The sequence below is a fragment of the Ochotona princeps genome, chromosome 3 (genome assembly GCF_030435755.1).
Source record: "Ochotona princeps isolate mOchPri1 chromosome 3, mOchPri1.hap1, whole genome shotgun sequence".
Classification (NCBI taxonomy): domain Eukaryota; kingdom Metazoa; phylum Chordata; class Mammalia; order Lagomorpha; family Ochotonidae; genus Ochotona; species Ochotona princeps.
Genome location: NC_080834.1, coordinates 814,671 through 835,055, shown reverse-complemented (window position 1 = coordinate 835,055; position 20,385 = coordinate 814,671).

The window sequence follows — 20,385 nt, the reverse complement described above, 5'->3', positions numbered from 1 at the left end:
GGCCCTAGATGCAAATGTTGCTGTAAGACCTAATTACATCAAGCAACACTGCATGTTGCTGAATTGCATATTGAAGAAGAATCAGCCGAGTGGTTCTTGTGGCAGCACAACTCCATTTGGCTCACTGACTTCACACACCATCAGGCTGACAGGCAGCTCTCAAGCAAACTACGAGTTCACACACTATGCTTAATGCCGTTTGAGTGCATTGTCCTGAAATGCAGCTTGGTGAGCATCCCACACAAACGAAAGCTACACAGCCGGGTTTCACATGCCAACAACTCCACATTCAGAAACCCCTACAGCGCCTAAGCCGTTTTCAGCTAGCCCTAAATACAAAGGCGCTAGACGCAAATGTTGCTGTAAGAGCTAATTCCATCAAGCAACACTGCATGTTGCTGAATTGCATATTGAAGAAGAATCAGCCGAGTGGTTCTTGTGGCAGCACAACTCCATTTGGCTCACTGACTTCACACACCATCAGGCTGACAGGCAGCTCTCAAGCAAACTCAGATTTCGCAAAGTATGCTTAATGCCATTTGAGTGCCTTGTGCTGAAATGCAGCTTGGTGAGCATCCCACACAAACGAAGGCTCCACAGCCGGGTTTCACATGCCACCAACTCAACATTCAGAAACCACTTCAGCGCCAAAGCCGTTTTCAGCTAGCCCTAAATACAAAGGCGCTAGACGCAAATGTTGCTGTAAGAGCTAATTCCATCAAGCAACACTGCATGTTGCTGAATTGCATATTGAAGAAGAATCAGCCGAGTGGTTCTTGTGGCAGCACAACTCCATTTGGCTCACTGACTTCACACACCATCAGGCTGACAGCGACTCTCAAGCAAACTCAGATTTCGCAAAGTATGCTTAATGCCATTTGAGTGCCTTGTCCTGAAATGCAGCTTGGTGAGCATCCCACACAAACGAAGGCTCCACAGGCGGGTTTCACATGCCACCAACTCCACATTCAGAAACCACTTCAGCGCCAAAGCCGTTTTCACCTAGCCCTAAACACAAAGGCCCTAGATGCAAATGTTGCTGTAAGACCTAATTACATCAAGCAGCACTGCATGTTGCTGAATTGCATATTGAAGAAGAATCAGCTGAGTGGTTCTCGTGGCAGCACAACTGCATTTGGCTCACTGACTTCACACACCATCAGGCTGACAGGCAGCTCTCAAGGAAACTACTAGTTCACACACTATGTTTAATGCCGTTTGAGTGCATTGTCCTGAAATGCAGCTTGGTGAGCATCCCACACAAACGAAGCCTACACAGGCGGGTTTCACATGCCACCAACTCCACATTCAGAAACCACTTCAGCGCCAAAGCCGTTTTCAGCTAGCCCTAAATACAAAGGCGCTAGACGCAAATGTTCCTGTAAGAGCTAATTCCATCAAGCAACACTGCATGTTGCTGAATTGCATATTGAACAAGAATCAGCCGAGTGGTTCTTGTGGCAGCACAACTCCATTTGGCTCACTGACTTCACACACCATCAGGCTGACAGGCAGCTCTCAAGCAAACTACAAGTTCACACACTATGCTTAATGCCGTTTGAGTGCATTGTCCTGAAATGCAGCTTGGTGAGCATCCCACACAAATGAAGGCTACACAGCCGGGTTTCACATGCCAACAACTCCACATTCAGAAACCCCTTCAGTGCCAAAGCCGTTTTCACCTAGCCCTAAATAAAAAGGCGCTAGGCGCAAATGTTGCTCTAAGAGCGAATTCCATCAAGCAACACTGCATGTTGCTGAATTGCATATTGAAGAAGAATCAGCCGAGTGGTTCTTGTGGCAGCACAACTCCATTTGGCTCACTGACTTCACACACCATCAGGCTGACAGGCAGCTCTCAAGCAAACGACGAGTTCACACACTATGCTTAATGCCGTTTGAGAGCATTGTCCTGAAATGCAGCTTGATGAGCATCCCACACAAATAAAGGCTCCACAGGCAAGTTTCACATGCCACCAGCTCCACATTCAGAAACCACTTCAGCGCCAAAGCCGTTTTCAGCTAGCCCTAAATACAAAGGCGCTAGACGCAAATGTTGCTGTAACAGCTAATTCCATCAAGCAACACAGTATGTTGCTGAATTGCATATTGAAGAAGAATCAGGCGGGTGGTTCTTGTGGCAGCACAACTCCATTTGGCTCACTGACTTCACGCACCATCAGGCTGACAGGCAGCTCTCAAGCAAACTCAGATTTCGCAAAGTATGCTTAATGCCATTTCAGTGCATTGTCCTGAAATGCAGCTTGGTGAGCATCCCACACAAACGAAGGCTCCACAGCCGGGTTTCACATGCCACCAACTCCACATTCAGAAACCACTTCAGCGCCAAAGCCGTTTTCAGCTAGCCCTAAATACAAAGGCGCTAGATGCATATGTTGCTGTAAGAGCTAATTCCATCAAGCAACACTGTATGTTGCTGAAATGCATATTGAAGAAGAATCAGCCGGGTGGTTCTTGTGGCAGCACAACTCCATTTGGCTCACTGACTTCACGCACCATCAGGCTGACAGGCAGCTCTCAAGCAAACTCAGATTTCGCAGAGTATGCTTAATGCCATTTGAGTGCATTTTCCTGAAATGCAGCTTGGTGAGCATCCCACACAAACGAAGGCTCCACAGCCGGGTTTCACATGCCACCAACTCCACATTCAGAAACCACTTCAGCGCCTAAGCCGTTTTCAGCTAGCCCTAAATACAAAGGCGCTAGACGCAAATGTTGCTGCAATAGCTAATTCCATCAAGCAACACTGCATGTTGCTGAATTGCATATTGAAGAAGAATCAGCTGGGTGGTTCTTGTAGCAGCACAACTCCATTTGGCTCGCTGACTTCACACACCAGCAGGCTGACAGGCAGCTCTCAAGTAAACTCAGATTTCGCACACTATGCTTAATGCCGTTTGAGTGCATTGTCCTGAAATGCAGCTTGGTGAGCATCCCACACAAACGAAGGCTCCACAGGCGGGTTTCACATGCCACCAACTCCACATTCAGAAACCCCTTCAGCGCCAAAGCCGTTTTCAGCTAGCCCTAAATACAAAGGCGCTAGACGCAAATGTTGCTGTAAGAGCTAATTCCATCAAGCAACACTGCATGTTGCTGAATTGCATATTGAAGAAGAATCAGCCGAGTGGTTCTTGTGGGAGAACAACTCCATTTGGCTCACTGACTTCACACACCATCAGGCTGACAGGCAGCTCTCAAGCAAATTACACCTTCAAACACTATGCTTAATGCCGTTTGAGTGCATTGTCCTGAAATGCAGCTTGGTGAGCATCCCACACAAACGAAGGCTCCACAGGCGGATTTCACATGCCACCAACTCCACATTCAGAAACCGCTTCAGCGCCAAAGCTGATTTCAGCCACGCTTATAAACTAAGCCTCTGGCTCCAGTTGAAGCACTAAGTACATGTTAGCTACAGTGCCAAAATGCAGCATGTGGAAGAAAGTGATGCTTCGGAAAACATGGCAGCGAGGCGTTTATGTGCAACCAACTCCTTTAAGGTGTCTCACCTGAAAAACCACTTCCCAATTACAAACGCATAGCACAAAAATCCAGTTTTGTCCCAATGTGCGAAATAGCCATAGAACGCATTACAGTGAAAAAGAGCTTATTTTGCTTCTACTCAAAGCAATGCTCTAGCTGCTCCTTTGAAAGGCAGACAACTCCACGTTCAGAGAGAACTTCAGCGCCAAAGCCATTTTCAGCTACGCTTATAAACCAGGTCTCTGGCTCCAGTTGCAGCACTAAGTACATGTTAGCTAGAGTGACGCAACTCAGCATGTGGATGAAACTGATGCTCTGGATGAAAGGGCAGCATAGCGTTTGTGTGAAACCAACTCCTTTGAGGTGTGAGAAACAGCTTCACAATTACAAACGCTTAGCACAAAAATCCAGTTTTGTCCCAAAGAGCGAAATAGCCATAGATTGCATTATAGTGAAACAAAGCTTATGGTGCTTCTAGTCAAAGCAAAGGCGTAGCTGCTCCTTTGAAAGGCAGCCAACTCCACGTTCAGAGAGAACTTCAGCGCCAATGCCATTTTCAGCCACGCTTATAAACCAAGCCTCTGGCTCCAGTTGCAGCACTAAGTACATGTTAGCTACACGGCCAAAACGCAGCATGTGGATGAAGCTTATACTCAGGAAGACTGGGCAGCGTCGCTTTTGTGTGAAACCAACTTCATTGAACTCTCATCTGAGAAACAGCTTCATGGTTAAACCCGTTTCGCACGAAAATCCAGTTTGTCCCAATGTGTGAAATAGCCATAGAACACATTATACTGAAACAGAGCTTATTCTGCTTCCAGATAAAACAATGCTCTAGCTGCTCCTGTGAAAGGCAGACAACTCCACGTTCAGAGAGAACTTCAGCGCCAAAGCCATTTTCAGCCACGCTTATACACCAAGCCTCTGGCTCCAGTTGCAGCACTAAGTACATGTTAGCTACAGTGCCAAAACACAGCATGTTGATGAAGCTTATACTCCGGATGACAGGGCAGAATCACGTTTGTTTGAAACCAACTTCATTGAAGTCTCACCTGAGAAACATCTTCACGATGAAACCCGTTTGGCACGAAAATCCAGTTTTGTCCCAGTGTGCGAAATAGCCATAGAACACATTATAGTGAAACAGAGCTTATTTTGCTTCTAGTGAAAGCAATGCTCTAGCTGCTCCTTTGAAAGGCAGACAACTCCACGTTCAGAGAGAACTTCAGCGCCAAAGCCATTTTCAGTTACGCTTATAAACCAAGCCTCTGGCTCCAGTTGCAGCACTAAGTACATGTTAGCTAGAGCGACGCAACTCAGCATGTTGATGAAGCTTATTATCCGGATGACTGGGCAGAATCACGTTTATTTGAAACCAACTTCATTGAAGTCTCACCTGAGAAACATCTTCACGATGAAACCCGTTTCGCACGAAAAACCAGATTTGTCCCAAAGGGCGAAATAGCTATAGAACACATTATAGTGAAACAGAGCTTATTCTGCTTCTAGTCAAAGCAATGCTCTAGCTACTCGTTTGAAAGGCAGACAACTCCACGTTCAGAGAGAACTTCAGCGCCAAATCCATTTTCAGCCAAGCTTATAAACCAAGCCTCTGGCTCCAGTTGCAGCACTAAGTACATGTTAGCTACAGTGCCAAAACGCAGCATGTTGATGAAGCTTATTATCCGGATGACTGGGCAGCGTCGCGTTTATTTGAAACCAACTTCATTGAAGTCTCACCTGAGAAACATCTTCACGATGAAACCCGTTTCGCACGAAAAACCAGTTTTGTCCCATTGTGCGAAATAGCCATAGAACACATTATACTGACACAGAGCTTATTCTGCTTCTAGTCAAAGCAATGCTCTAGCTACTCGTTTGAAAGGCAGACAACTCCACGTTCAGAGAGAACTTCAGCGCCAATGCCATTTTCAGCTACGCTTATAAACCAAGCCTCTGGCTCCAGTAGCAGCACTAAGTACATGTTAGCTACAGTGACACAATGCAGCATGTGGATGAAGCTTATACTCCGGATGACTGGGCAGCGTCGCGTTGTTTGAAACCAACTTCATTGAAGTCTCACCTGAGAAACAGCTTCACAATTAAACCCATTTCGCACGCAAAACCAGTTTTGTCCCAATGTGCGAAATAGCCATAGAACACATTATACTGAAACAGAGCTTATTCTGCTTCTAGTAAAGCAATGCTCTAGCTGCTCCTTTGAAAGGCAGCCAACTCCACTTTCAGAGAGAACTTCAGCGCCAAAGCCATTTTCAGCCAAGCTTATAAACCAAGCCTCTGGCTCCAGTTGCAGCACTAAGTACATGTTAGCTACAGTGACACAATGCAGCATGTGGATGAAGCTTATACTCCGGATGACTGGGCAGCGCCGCGTTTGTTTGAAACCAACTTCATTGAAGTCTCACCTGAGAAAGAGCTTCACAATTAAACCATTTCGCACGAAAAGCAGTTTTGTCCCAATGTGCGAAATAGCCATAGAACACATTATACTGAAACAGAGCTTATTCTGCTTCTAGTAAAGCAATGCTCTAGCTGCTCCTTTGAAAGGCAGACAACTCCACGTTCAGAGTGAACTTCAGCGCCAATGCCATTTTCAGTCACGTTATAAACCAAGCCTCTGGCTCCAGTTGCAGCACTAAGTACATGTTAGTTACAGTGCCAAAACGCAGCATGTTGATGAAGCTTATACTCCGGATGACAGGGCAGAATCACGTTTGTTTGAAACCAACTTCGTTGAAGTCTCACCTGAGAAACATCTTCACGATGAAACCCGTTTCGCACGAAAAGCAGTTTTATCCCAATGTGCGAAATAGCTATAGAACACATTATAGTGAAACAGAGCTTATTCTGCTTCTAGTAAAGCAATGCTCTAGCTGCTCCTTTGAAAGGCAGACAACTCCACGTTCAGAGAGAACTTCAGCGCCAAAGCCATTTTCAGCTACGCTTATAAACCAAGCCTCTGGCTCCAGTTGCAGCACTAAGTACATGTTAGCTACAGTGCCAAAACGCAGCATGTTGATGAAGCTTATACTCCGGATGACTGGGCAGCGTCGCGTTGTTTGAAACCAACTTCATTGAAGTCTCACCTGAGAAACAGCTTCACAATGAAACCCATTTCGCACGCAAAAGCAGTTTTGTCCCAATGTGCGAAATAGCCATAGAACACATTATACTGAAACAGAGCTTATTCTGCTTCTAGTAAAGCAATGCTCTAGCTGCTCGTTTGAAAGGCAGACAACTCCACGTTCAGAGACAACTTCAGCGCCAAAGCCATTTTCAGCCACGCTTATAAACCAAGCCTCTGGCTCCAGTTGCAGCACTAAGTACATGTTAGTTACAGTGCCAAAACGCAGCATGTTGATGAAGCTTATACTCCGGATGACAGGGCAGAATCACGTTTGTTTGAAACCAACTTCATTGAAGTCTCACCTGAGAAACAGCTTCACAATTAAACCCATTTCGCACGCAAAAGCAGTTTTGTCCCAATGTGCGAAATAGCCATAGAACACATTATACTGAAACAGAGCTTATTCTGCTTCTAGGAAAGCAATGCTCTAGCTGCTCCTTTGAAAGGCAGACAACTCCACGTTCAGAGTGAACTTCAGCGCCAATGCCATTTTCAGTCACGCTTATAAACCAAGCCTCTGGCTCCAGTTGCAGCACTAAGTACATGTTAGTTACAGTGCCAAAACTCAGCATGTTGATGAAGCTTATACTCCGGATGACAGGGCAGAATCACGTTTGTTTGAAACCAACTTCATTGAAGTCTCACCTGAGAAACAGCTTCACGATGAAACCCGTTTCGCACGAAAAACCAGTTTTGTCCCATTGTGCGAAATAGCCATAGAATACATTATAGTGAAACAGAGCTTATGGTGCTTCTAGTCAAAGCAATGCTCTAGCTGCTCCTTTGAAAGGCAGACAACTCCACGTTCAGAGAGAACTTCAGCGCCAAAGCCACTTTCAGCTACGCTTATACACCAAGCCTCTGGCTCCAGTTGCAGCACTAAGTACATGTTAGCTACAGTGACACAATGCAGCATGTGGATGAAGCTTATACTCCGGATGACTGTTCAGCGCCGCGTTTATTCGAAACCAACTTCATTGAAGTCTCACCTGAGAAACAGCTTCACGATTAAACCCATTTCGCACGAAAAAGCAGTTTTGTCCCAATGTGCGAAATAGCTATAGAACACATTATAGTGAAACAGAGCTTATTCTGCTTCTAGTAAAGCAATGCTCTAGCTGCTCCTTTGAAAGGCAGCCAACTCCACGTTCAGAGAGAACTTCAGCGCCAAAGCCATTTTCAGCCACGCTTATAAACCAAGCCTCTGGCTCCAGTTGCAGCACTAAGTACATGTTAGCTACAGTGCCAAAACGCAGCATGTGGATGAAGCTGATGCTCCGGATGACTGGGCAGAGTCGCGTTTGTTTGAAACCAACTTCATTGAAGTCTCACCTGAGAAACAGCTTCACGATGAAACCCGTTTCGCACGAAAAACCGGTTTTGTCCCAATGTGCGAAATAGCCATAGAATACATTATAGTGAAACAGAGCTTATTGTGCATCAAGTCAAAGAAATGCTCTAGCTGCTTATTTGAAAGGCAGCCAACTCCACGTTCAGAGAGAACTTCAGCGCCAAAGCCATTTTCAGCTACACTTATAAACCAAGCCTCTGGCTCCAGTTGCAGCACTAAGTACATGTTAGCTACAGTGCCAAAACGCAGCATGTTGATGATGCTTATACTCCGGATGACAGGGCAGAATCACGTTTATTTGAAACCAACTTCATTGAAGTCTCACCTGAGAAACCTCTTCACGATGAAACCCGTTTCGCACGAAAAACCAGTTTTGTCCCATTGTGCGAAATAGCCATAGAACACATTATAGTGAAACAGAGCTTATGGTGCTTCTACTCAAAGCAATGCTCTAGCTACTCGTTTGAAAAGCAGCCAACTCCACGTTCAGAGAGAACTTCAGCGCCAAAGCCATTTTCAGCCACGCTTATAAACCAAGCCTCTGGCTCCAGTTGCAGCACTAAGTACATGTTAGCTACAGTGACTCAATGCAGCATGTGGATGAAGCTTATACTCCGGATGACTAGGCAGCGCCGCGTTTGTTTGAAACCAACTTCATTGAAGTCTTACCTGAGAAACAGCTTCACAATTAAACCCATTTCGTACGAAAAAGTAGTTTCGTCCCAATGTGCGAAATAGCCATAGAACACATTATACTGAAACAGAGCGTATTCTGCTTCTAGTAAAGCAATGCTCTAGCTACTCCTTTGAAAGGCAGCCAACTCCACGTTCAGAGTGAACTTAGCGCCAATGCCATTTTCAGCCACGCTTATAAACCAAGCCTCTGGCTCCAGTTGCAGCACTAAGTACATGTTAGTTACAGTGCCAAAACGCAGCATGTTGATGAAGCCTATACTCCGGATGACAGGGCAGAATCACGTTTGTTTGAAACCAACTTCATTGAAGTCTCACCTGAGAAACAGCTTCACGATTAAACCCGTTTCGCACGAAAAAGCAGTTTTGTGCCATTGTGCGAAATAGCCATAGAACACATTATAGTGAAACAGAGCTTATTTTGCTTCTACTCAAAGGAATGCTCTAGCTTCTCCTTTGAAAGGCAGACAACTCCACGTTCAGAGAGAACTTCAGCGCCAAAGCCATTTTCAGCTACGCTTATAAACCAAGCCTCTGGCTCCAGTTGCAGCACTAAGTACATGTTAGCTACAGTGACACAATGCAGCATGTTGACGAAGCTTATACTCCGGATGACTGGGCAGCATCGCGATTTTTTGAAACCAACTTCATTGAAGTCTAACCTGAGAAACAGCTTCACAATTAAACCCATTTCGCACGAAAAGCAGTTTTGTCCCAATGTGCGAAATAGCCATAGAACACATTATACTGAAACAGAGCTTATTCTGCTTCTAGTAAAGCAATGCTCTAGCTGCTCCTTTGAAAGGCAGCCAACTCCACGTTCAGAGAGAACTTCAGCGCCAATGCCATTTTCAGCTACGCTAATACACCAAGCCTCTGGCTCCAGTTGCAGCACTAAGTACATGTTAGCTACAGTGCCAAAACGCAGCATGTTGATGAAGCTTATACTCCGGATGACTGGGCAGCATCGCGATTTTTTGAAACCAACTTCATTGAAGTCTAACCTGAGAAACAGCTTCAAAATTAAACCCGTTTGGCACGAAAAACCAGTTTTGTCCCAAAGGGCGAAATAGCCATAGAACACATTATAGTGAAACAGAGCTTATTGTGCTTCTACTCAAAGCAACGCTCTAGTTCTCCTTTGAAAGGCAGCCAACTCCACGTTCAGAGAGAACTTCAGCGCCAAAGCCATTTTCAGCTACGCTTATACACCAAGCCTCTGGCTCCAGTTGCAGCACTAAGTACATGTTAGCTAGAGTGACGCAACTCAGCATGTGGATGAAACTGATGCTCCGGATGACAGGGCAGCGTCGCGTTTGTTTGTAACCAACTTCATTGAAGTCTCACCTGAGAAACAGCTTCACGATGAAACCCATTTCGCACGAAAAAGCAGTTTTGTCCCAATGTGCCAAATAGCTATAGAACACATTATAGTGAAACAGAGCTTATTCTGCTTCTAGTAAAGCAATGCTCTAGCTGCTCCTTTCAAAGGCAGACAACTCCACGTTCAGAGAGAACTTCAGCGCCAATGCCATTTTCAGCCACGCTTATAAACCAAGCCTCTGGCTCCAGTTGCAGCACTAAGTACATGTTAGTTACAGTGCCAAAACGCAGCATGTTGATGAAGCTTATACTCCGGATGACAGGGCAGAATCACGTTTGTTTGAAACCAACTTCGTTGAAGTCTCACCTGAGAAACATCTTCACGATGAAACCCGTTTCGCACGAAAAGCAGTTTTGTCCCAATGTGCGAAATAGCCATAGAACACATTATACTGAAACAGAGCTTATTTTGCTTCTAGTCAAAGCAACGCTCTAGCTGCTCCTTTGAAAGGCAGCCAACTCCACGTTCAGAGAGAACTTCAGCGCCAAAGCCATTTTCAGCCAAGCTTATAAACCAAGCCTCTGGCTCCAGTTGCAGCACTAAGTACATGTTAGCTACAGTGACACAATGCAGCATGTGGATGAAGCTTATACTCCGGATGACTGGGCAGAATCACGTTTGTTTGAAACCAACTTCATTGAAGTCTCATCTGAGAAACAGCTTCACAATTAAACCCGTTTCGCACGAAAAACCAGTTTTGTCCCAATGTGCGAAATAGCTATAGAACACATTATAGTGAAACAGAGCTTTTGGTGCTTCTACTCAAAGCAATGCTCTAGCTGCTCCTTTGAAAGGCAGCCAACTCCACGTTCAGAGAGAACTTCAGCGCCAAAGCCATTTTCAGCCAAGCTTATAAACCAAGCCTCTGGCTCCAGTGGCAGCACTAAGTACATGTTAGCTACAGTGCCAAAACGCAGCATGTGGATGAAGCTTATACTCCGGATGACAGGGCAGAATCACGTTTGTTTTAAAGCAACTTCATTGAAGTCTCACCTGAGAAACAGCTTCACAATGAAACCCGTTTGGCACGAAAAACCAGATTTGTCCCAAAGGGCGAAATAGCCATAGAACACATTATAGTGAAACAGAGCTTATTGTGCTTCTACTCAAAGAAACGCTCTAGTTCTCCTTTGAAAGGCAGCCAACTCCACGTTCAGAGAGAACTTCAGCGCCAAAGCCATTTTCAGCTACACTTATAAACCAAGCCTCTGGCTCCAGTTGCAGCACTAAGTACATGTTAGCTACAGTGCCAAAACGCAGCATGTTGATGAAGCTTATACTCCGGATGACAGGGCAGAATCACGTTTGTTTGAAACCAACTTCGTTGAAGTCTCACCTGAGAAACAGCTTCACAATGAAACCCGTTTCGCACGAAAAACCAGTTTTGTCCCAATGTGCGAAATAGCTATAGAACACATTATAGTGAAACAGAGCTTATTCTGCTTCTAGTCAAAGCAATGCTCTAGCTGCTCCTTTGAAAGGCAGCCAACTCCACGTTCAGAGAGAACTTCAGCGCCAAAGCCATTTTCAGCCAAGCTTATAAACCAAGCCTCTGGCTCCAGTTGCAGCACTAAGTACATGTTAGCTACAGTGCCAAAACGCAGCATGTGGATGAAGCTGATGCTCCGGATGACTGGGCAGAGTCGCGTTTGTTTGAAACCAACTTCATTGAAGTCTCACCTGAGAAACATCTTCACGATGAAACCCGTTTCGCACGAAAAACCGGTTTTGTCCCAATGTGCGAAATAGCCATAGAATACATTATAGTGAAACAGAGCTTATTGTGCATCTAGTCAAAGAAATGCTCTAGCTGCTTATTTGAAAGGCAGCCAACTCCACGTTCAGAGAGATCTTCAGCGCCAAAGCCATTTTCAGCTACGCTTATAAACCAAGCCTCTGGCTCCAGTTGCAGCACTAAGTACATGTTAGTTACAGTGCCAAAACGCAGCATGTGGATGAAGCTTATACTCCGCATGACAGGGCAGAATCACGTTTGTTTTAAACCAACTTCATTGAAGTCTCACCTGAGAAACAGCTTCACAATTAAACCCGTTTGGCACGAAAAACCAGATTTGTCCCAAAGGGCGAAATAGCCATAGAACACATTATAGTGAAACAGAGCTTATTGTGCTTCTACTCAAAGAAACGCTCTAGTTCTCCTTTGAAAGGCAGCCAACTCCACGTTCAGAGAGAACTTCAGCGCCAAAGCCATTTTCAGCTACACTTATAAACCAAGCCTCTGGCTCCAGTTGCAGCACTAAGTACATGTTAGCTACAGTGCCAAAACGCAGCATGTTGATGAAGCTTATACTCCGGATGACTAGGCAGAATCACGTTTGTTTGAAACCAACTTCATTGAAATCTCACCTGAGAAACATCTTCACGATGAAACCCGTTTGGCACGAAAATCCAGTTTTGTCCCATTGTGCGAAATAGCCATAGAACACATTATAGTGAAACAGAGCTTATTTTGCTTCTACTCAAAGCAACGCTCTAGCTGCTCCTTTGAAAGGCAGCCAACTCCACGTTCAGAGAGAACTTCAGCCCCAAAGCCTTTTTCAGCTACGCTTATACGCCAAGCCTCTGGCTCCAGTTGCAGCACTAAGTACATGTTAGCTAAAGTGACGCAACTCAGCATGTGGATGAAACTGATGCTCCGGATGACAGGGCAGCGTCGCGTTTGTTTGTAACCAACTTCATTGAAGTCTCTTCTGAGAAACAGCTTCACGATGAAACCCGTTTGGCACGAAAATCCAGTTTTGTCCCAAAGGGAGAAATAGCCATAGAACACATTATAGTGAAACAGAGCTTATTTTGCTTCTACTCAAAGCAACGCTCTAGCTTCTCCTTTGAAAGGCAGCCAACTCCACGTTCAGAGAGAACTTCAGCGCCAAAGCCATTTTCAGCTACGCTTATAAAGCAAGCCTCTGGCTCCAGTTGCAGCACTAAGTACATGTTAGCTACAGTGCCAAAATGCAGCATGTTGATGAAGCTTATACTCCGGATGACTGGGCAGTGCCGTGTTTGTTTGAAACCAACTTCATTGAAGTCTTACCTGAGAAACTGCTTCACAATTAAACCCATTTCGCACGCAAAAGCAGTTTTGTCCCAATGTGCCAAATAGCTATAGAACACATTATAGTGAAACAGAGCTTATTCTGCTTCTAGTAAAGCAATGCTCTAGCTGCTCCTTTCAAAGGCAGACAACTCCACGTTCAGAGAGAACTTCAGCGCCAATGCCATTTTCAGCCACGCTTATAAACCAAGCCTCTGGCTCCAGTTGCAGCACGATGAAACCCGTTTCGCACGAAAAGCAGTTTTGTCCCAATGTGCGAAATAGCCATAGAACACATTATAGTGAAACAGAGCTTATTTTGCTTCTAGTCAAAGCAACGCTCTAGCTGCTCTTTTGAAAGGCAGCCAACTCCACGTTCAGAGAGAACTTCAGCGCCAAAGCCATTTTCAGCCAAGCTTATACACCAAGCCTCTGGCTCCAGTTGCAGCACTAAGTACATGTTAGCTACAGTGACACAATGCAGCATGTGGATGAAGCTTATACTCCGGATGACTGGGCAGAATCACGTTTGTTTGAAACCAACTTCATTGAAGTCTCATCTGAGAAACAGCTTCACAATGAAACCCGTTTCGCACGAAAAACCAGTTTTGTCCCAATGTGCGAAATAGCTATAGAACACATTATAGTGAAACAGAGCTTATTGTGCTTCTAGTCAAAGCAATGCTCTAGCTGCTCCTTTGAAAGGCAGCCAACTCCACGTTCAGAGAGAACTTCAGCGCCAAAGCCATTTTCAGCCAAGCTTATAAACCAAGCCTCTGGCTCCAGTTGCAGCACTAAGTACATGTTAGCTACAGTGCCAAAACGCAGCATGTTGATGAAGCTGATGCTCCGGATGACTGGGCAGAGTCGCGTTTGTTTGAAACCAACTTCATTGAAGTCTCACCTGAGAAACATCTTCACGATGAAACCCATTTCGCACGAAAAACCAGTTTTGTCCCAATGTGCGAAATAGCCATAGAATACATTATAGTGAAACAGAGCTTATTGTGCATCTAGTCAAAGAAATGCTCTAGCTGCTTATTTGAAAGGCAGCCAACTCCACGTTCAGAGAGATCTTCAGCGCCAAAGCCATTTTCAGCCACGCTTATAAACCAAGCCTCTGGCTCCAGTTGCAGCACTAAGTACATGTTAGCTACAGTGCCAAAACGCAGCATGTTGATGAAGCTTATACTCCGGATGACAGGGCAGAATCACGTTTGTTTGAAACCAACTTCATTGAAGTCTCACCTGAGAAACATCTTCACGACTAAACCCGTTTGGCACGAAAATCCAGTTTTGTCCCATTGTGCTAAATAGCCATAGAACACATTATAGTGAAACAGAGCTTATTTTGCTTCTACTCAAAGCAACGCTCTAGCTGCTCCTTTGAAAGGCAGCCAACTCCACGTTCAGAGAGAACTTCAGCCCCAAAGCCATTTTCAGCAACGCTTATACGCCAAGCCTCTGGCTCCAGTTGCAGCACTAAGTACATGTTAGCTAAAGTGACGCAACTCAGCATGTGGATGAAACTGATGCTCCGGATGACAGGGCAGCGTCGCGTTTGTTTGTAACCAACTTCATTGAAGTCTCTTCTGAGAAACAGCTTCACGATGAAACCCGTTTCGCACGAAAAACCAGTTTTGTCCCAATGTGCGAAATAGCCATAGAATACATTATAGTGAAACCGAGCTTTTGGTGCTTCTACTCAAAGCAATGCTCTAGCTGCTCGTTTGAAAGGCAGACAACTCCATGTTCAGAGAGAACTTCAGCGCCAAAGCCATTTTCAGCTACACTTATACACCAAGCCTCTGGCTCCAGTTGCAGCACTAAGTACATGTTAGCTAGAGTGACGCAACTCAGCATGTGGATGAAACTGATGCTCAGGATGACAGGGCAGCGTCGCGTTTGTTTGTAACCAACTTCATTGAAGTCTCACCTGAGAAACAGCTTCACGATGAAACCCGTTTCGCACGAAAAAGCAGTTTTGTCCCAATGTGCCAAATAGCTATAGAACACATTATAGTGAAACAGAGCTTATTCTGCTTCTAGTAAAGCAATGCTCTAGCTGCTCCTTTCAAAGGCAGACAACTCCACGTTCAGAGAGAACTTCAGCGCCAATGCCATTTTCAGCCACGCTTATAAACCAAGCCTCTGGCTCCAGTTGCAGCACTAAGTACATGTTAGTTACAGTGCCAAAAAGCAGCATGTTGATGAAGCTTATACTCCAGATGACAGGGCAGAGTCGCGTTTGTTTGAAACCAACTTCATTGAAGTCTCACCTGAGAAACATCTTCACGATGAAACCCGTTTCGCACGAAAAGCAGTTTTGTCCCAATGTGCGAAATAGCCATAGAACACATTATACTGAAACAGAGCTTATTTTGCTTCTAGTCAAAGCAACGCTCTAGCTGCTCCTTTGAAAGGCAGCCAACTCCACGTTCAGAGAGAACTTCAGCGCCAAAGCCATTTTCAGCTACGCTTATAAACCAAGCCTCTGGCTCCAGTTGCAGCACTAAGTACATGTTAGTTACAGTGCCAAAACGCAGCATGTTGATGAAGCTTATACTCCGGATGACTGGGCAGAATCACGTTTGTTTGAAATCAACTTCATTGAAATCTCACCTGAGAAACAGCTTCACGATGAAACCCGTTTGGCACGAAAATCCAGTTTTGTCCCATTGTGCGAAATAGCCATAGAACACATTATAGTGAAACAGAGCTTATTTTGCTTCTACTCAAAGCAACGCTCTAGCTGCTCCTTTGAAAGGCAGCCAACTCCACGTTCAGAGAGAACTTCAGCCCCAAAGCCATTTTCAGCTACGCTTATACGCCAAGCCTCTGGCTCCAGTTGCAGCACTAAGTACATTTTAGCTAAAGTGACGCAACTCAGCATGTGGATGAAACTGATGCTCCGGATGACAGGGCAGCGTCGCGTTTGTTTATAACCAACTTCATTGAAGTCTCTTCTGAGAAACAGCTTCACGATGAAACCCGTTTCGCACGAAAAACCAGTTTTGTCCCAATGTGCGAAATAGCCATAGAATACATTATAGTGAAACAGAGCTTATTGTGCATCTAGTCAAAGAAATGCTATAGCTGCTTATTTGAAAGGCAGACAACTCCACGTTCAGAGAGATCTTCAGCGCCAAAGCCATTTTCAGCCAAGCTTATAAACCAAGCCTCTGGCTCCAGTTGCAGCACTAAGTACATGTTAGCTACAGTGACACAATGCAGCATGTTGATGAAGCTTATACTCCGGATGACTAGGCAGCGTCGAGATTGTTTGAAACCAACTTCATTGAAGTCTCACCTGAGAAACATCTTCACGATTAAACCCGTTTGGCACGAAAATCCAGTTTTGTCCCAAAGGGAGAAATAGCCATAGAACACATTATAGTGAAACAGAGCTTATTTTGCTTCTACTCAAAGCAACGCTCTAGCTTCTCCTTTGAAAGGCAGCCAACTCCACGTTCAGAGAGAACTTCAGCGCCAAAGCCATTTTCAGCCACGCTTATAAACCAAGCCTCTGGCTCCAGTTGCAGCACTAAGTACATGTTAGCTACAGTGACACAATGCAGCATATTGACGAAGCTTATACTCCGGATGACTGGGCAGCGTCGCGATTGTTTGAAACCAACTTCATTGAAGTCTCACCTGAGAAACAGCTTCACAATTAAACCCATTTCGCACGAAAAACCAGTTTTGTCCCAATGTGCGAAATAGCTATAGAACACATTATAGTGAAGCAGAGCTTATTCTGCTTCTAGTAAAGCAATGCTCTAGCTGCTCCTTTCAAAGGCAGACAACTCCACGTTCAGAGAGAACTTCAGCGCCAAAGCCATTTTCAGCCAAGCTTATAAACCAAGCCTCTGGCTCCAGTTGCAGCACTAAGTACATGTTAGCTACAGTGCCAAAACGCAGCATGTTGATGAAGCTGATGCTCCGGATGACTGGGCAGAGTCGCGTTTGTTTGAAACCAACTTCATTGAAGTCTCACCTGAGAATCATCTTCACGATGAAACCCATTTCGCACGAAAAACCAGTTTTGTCCCAATGTGCGAAATAGCCATAGAATACATTATAGTGAAACAGAGCTTATTGTGCATCTAGTCAAAGAAATGCTCTAGCTGCTTATTTGAAAGGCAGCCAACTCCACGTTCAGAGAGATCTTCAGCGCCAAAGCCATTTTCAGCTACGCTTATAAACCAAGCTTCTGGCTCCAGTTGCAGCACTAAGTACATGTTAGCTACAGTGCCAAAACGCAGCATGTTGATGAAGCTTATACTCCGGATGACAGGGCAGAATCACGTTTGTTTGAAACCAACTTCATTGAAGTCTCACCTGAGAAACATCTTCACGATTAAACCCGTTTGGCACGAAAATCCAGTTTTGTCCCATTGTGCTAAATAGCCATAGAACACATTATAGTGAAACAGAGCTTATTTTGCTTCTACTCAAAGCAACGCTCTAGCTGCTCCTTTGAAAGGCAGCCAACTCCACGTTCAGAGAGAACTTCAGCCCCAAAGAAATTTTCAGCTACGCTTATACGCCAAGCCTCTGGCTCCAGTTGCAGCACTAAGTACATGTTAGCTAAAGTGACGCAACTCAGCATGTGGATGAAACTGATGCTCCGGATGACAGGGCAGCGTCGCGTTTGTTTGTAACCAACTTCATTGAAGTCTCTTCTGAGAAACAGCTTCACGATGAAACCCGTTTCGCACGAAAAACCAGTTTTGTCCCAATGTGCGAAATAGCCATAGAATACATTATAGTGAAACAGAGCTTTTGGTGCTTCTACTCAAAGCAATGCTCTAGCTGCTCGTTTGAAAGGCAGACAACTCCATGTTCAGAGAGAACTTCAGCGCCAAAGCCATTTTCAGCTACGCTTATACACCAAGCCTCTGGCTCCAGTTGCAGCACTAAGTACATGTTAGCTAGAGTGACGCAACTCAGCATGTGGATGAAACTGATGCTCAGGATGACAGGGCAGCGTCGCGTTTGTTTGTAACCAACTTCATTGAAGTCTCACCTGAGAAACAGCTTCACGATGAAACCCGTTTCGCACGAAAAAGCAGTTTTGTCCCAATGTGCCAAATAGCTATAGAACACATTATAGTGAAACAGAGCTTATTCTGCTTCTAGTAAAGCAATGCTCTAGCTGCTCCTTTCAAAGGCAGCCAACTCCACGTTCAGAGAGAACTTCAGCGCCAATGCCATTTTCAGCCACGCTTATAAACCAAGCCTCTGGCTCCAGTTGCAGCACTAAGTACATGTTAGTTACAGTGCCAAAAAGCAGCATGTTGATGAAGCTTATACTCCAGATGACAGGGCAGAATCACGTTTGTTTGAAACCAACTTCGTTGAAGTCTCACCTGAGAAACATCTTCACGATGAAACCCGTTTCGCACGAAAATCCAGTTTTGTCCCAAAGGGCGAAATAGCCATAGAACACATTATAGTGAAACAGAGCTTATTTTGCTTCTACTCAAAGCAACGCTCTAGCTGCTCCTTTGAAAGGCAGCCAACTCCACGTTCAGAGAGAACTTCAGCCCCAAAGCCATTTTCAGCTACGCTTATACGCCAAGCCTCTGGCTCCAGTTGCAGCACTAAGTACATGTTAGCTAAAGTGACGCAACTCAGCATGTGGATGAAACTGATGCTCCGGATGACAGGGCAGCGTCGCGTTTGTTTGTAACCAACTTCATTGAAGTCTCTTCTGAGAAACAGCTTCACGATGAAACCCGTTTCGCACGAAAAACCAGTTTTGTCCCAATGTGCGAAATAGCCATAGAATACATTATAGTGAAACAGAGCTTATTGTGCATCTAGTCAAAGAAATGCTATAGCTGCTTATTTGAAAGGCAGACAACTCTCACGTTCAGAGAGATCTTCAGCGCCAAAGCCATTTTCAGCCACGCTTATAAACCAAGCCTCTGGCTCCAGTTGCAGCACTAAGTACATGTTAGCTACAGTGACACAATGCAGCATGTGGATGAAGCTTATACTCCGGATGACTAGGCAGCGTCGAGATTGTTTGAAACCAACTTCATTGAAGTCTCACCTGAGAAACATCTTCACGATTAAACCCGTTTGGCACGAAAATCCAGTTTTGTCCCAAAGGGAGAAATAGCCATAGAACACATTATAGTGAAACAGAGCTTATTTTGCTTCTACTCAAAGCAACGCTCTAGCTTCTCCTTTGAAAGGCAGCCAACTCCACGTTCAGAGAGAACTTCAGCGCCAAAGCCATTTTCAGCCACGCTTATAAAGCAAGCCTCTGGCTCCAGTTGCAGCACTAAGTACATGTTAGCTACAGTGACACAATGCAGCATATTGACGAAGCTTATACTCCGGATGACTGGGCAGCGTCGCGATTGTTTGAAACCAACTTCATTGAAGTCTCACCTGAGAAACAGCTTCACAATTAAACCCATTTCGCACGAAAAACCAGTTTTGTCCCAATGTGCGAAATAGCTATAGAACACATTATAGTGAAGCAGAGCTTATTCTGCTTCTAGTAAAGCAATGCTCTAGCTGCTCCTTTCAAAGGCAGACAACTCCACGTTCAGAGAGAACTTCAGCGCCAATGCCATTTTCAGCTACGCTTATAAACCAAGCCTCTGGCTCCAGTTGCAGCACTAAGTACATGTTAGTTACAGTGCCAAAACGCAGCATGTTGATGAAGCTTATACTCCGGATGACTGGGCAGCGCCGCGTTTGTTTGAAACCGACTTCATTGAAGTCTTACCTGAGAAACTGCTTCACAATTAAAGCCATTTCGCACGCAAAAGCAGTTTTGTCCCAATGTGCGAAATAGCTATAGAACACATTATAGTGAAACAGAGCTTATTCTGCTTCTAGTAAAGCAATGCTCTAGCTGCTCCTTTCAAAGGCAGCCAACTCCACGTTCAGAGAGAACTTCAGCGCCAATGCCATTTTCAGCCACGCTTATAAACCAAGCCTCTGGCTCCAGTTGCAGCACTAAGTACATGTTAGTTACAGTGCCAAAACGCAGCATGTTGATGAAGCTTATACTCTGGATGACAGGGCAGAATCACGTTTGTTTGAAACCAACTTCGTTGAAGTCTCACCTGAGAAATATCTTCACGATGAAACCCGTTTCGCACGAAAAACCAGTTTTGTCCCATTGTGCGAAATAGCCATAGAACACATTATAGTGAAACAGAGCTTATTTTGCTTCTACTCAAAGCAACGCTCTAGCTGCTCCTTTGAAAGGCAGCCAACTC